Source organism: Echinops telfairi, unplaced genomic scaffold (genome assembly GCF_000313985.2).
Source record: "Echinops telfairi isolate 266 unplaced genomic scaffold, ASM31398v2 ScPeMD7_31;HRSCAF=116, whole genome shotgun sequence".
NCBI lineage: Eukaryota > Metazoa > Chordata > Mammalia > Afrosoricida > Tenrecidae > Echinops > Echinops telfairi.
Window position 1 is genome coordinate 31,335,683 of NW_022103928.1, and position 1,447 is coordinate 31,337,129.

The 1,447-nt window shown below is 43.1% G+C and overlaps 1 protein-coding gene across 1 annotated transcript in view; it reads right to left on the reverse strand.

Annotated features, from left to right (window-relative positions):
* The window catches only part of LOC101660140 (phosphofructokinase, platelet), a 46,935-nt gene that overhangs the window by 7,396 nt on the left and 38,092 nt on the right, over window positions 1-1,447 (reverse strand). The gene's annotated exons all lie outside the window — the stretch shown is intronic.

Sequence of the window (1,447 nt, forward strand, 5' to 3'; positions counted from 1 at the left end):
CCCCCCTTGAAAGGGTGGCCAAAAAGGCCAAAAGGTTTGGGAACCTAGGATAAGTTCACAGAACCTACCATGCCCATGAGAAGTGCTTTCCAAAGTCAATAGACTCACACAATATTAATGCATTTACTCTGTACTCATGTAGTGGTTACACATTCAGCATATATGTAATCACTTGTTCTCTCTCACAATGTTAATGCATTTACTCTGTGCACTCATGTAGTGGTTACACATTAAGCATATATGTAATCACTTGTTCTCTCTCACAATGTTAATGCATTTACTCTGTGCACTCATGTAGTGGTTACACATTCAGCATATATGTAATCACTTGGCATATTGTCATGACAATGTCTTTACCACTGAGCTCTCTGGGTTAGAGTTTCATGGAACTGCCTAATAAACATTTTCCGACCATTTTATACATGTTATCCTGTTTCAGTTTTTCAGGGATCTTATAATAAAAATGATGTAATTGCTGCCAAGTTAACTCTTAGAAGTGGAGGTACTTACACATCAGCAAACCCCACTGTGACTTACATTTACTGAACATCTATATAGGTGGCAAGTGCCGCTGAGACATTATCTTTTAAATAGAAATATTTAATTCCACACTGGGACAAAATCCATAGTTCAAGTTTCCATGTTACAGATACTAGGTTAGAACCCTAAATCTCCCTTTACTTGGTTGATTTGGATGAGAAACAGATAACATAAAATCATAATGTAAAAAAGAAATCCTAACGTTAAAAAAGAAGAGAAAGTTACGTTATTTGCTACCTCCTATCCTCTTGAACCATAGGGCGTGCTGTTGGGTTAGGTTTGGGATTGCAACCACGAGGTCAGCAGTTCAAACCCACCTGGGAGATAGTGGAGGCTGTCACCTCCTGTGAAGAATGACAAAGCCTGAGAACTATAGGTGGCTGTGAGTCCGAATCGGCTCAAGGGTCGTGGACCTTTGTCCTTGCGGACAGGGTCTACTATGAACTCATAGTAAGCAATGCTGAAACCTGAATCAACTGGCACAAGAGCAAGGGTGGAATGGGAAAACACTGGTAATCCCAGATTTCCTGCCTCCCAGCTCATGACTATTGGATAAGCGTGAGACTGAGGAAGGTTGAAATAACCCCCTACTAGCTCTCCCTGGCGGCAGAGCGACGGACAGTTACTTCCATAAAGATTTCCAGCCTGGGAAACCCTCGGGATGGTTCTCTTCCTTCCTACAGGACTGCAGTTGGAATCGACTTGATGGCAGTGGGGTGGCTTTGTTGTTGGTGCTTGTTTTCTTAGTTCCCCTAGATCTCAGTTCTTCTTTATTTGATTTGGATAATGTCTTGGGAGCTCTCAATACCCTGTGGTCTCCCTTCCTCCTGCCCAGCAATGGGAGAGGCTCTCCCACCGTTATCTGGGCTTGCGAGCGGGGCACAGAGTCCAGCTAGAGGATACCACA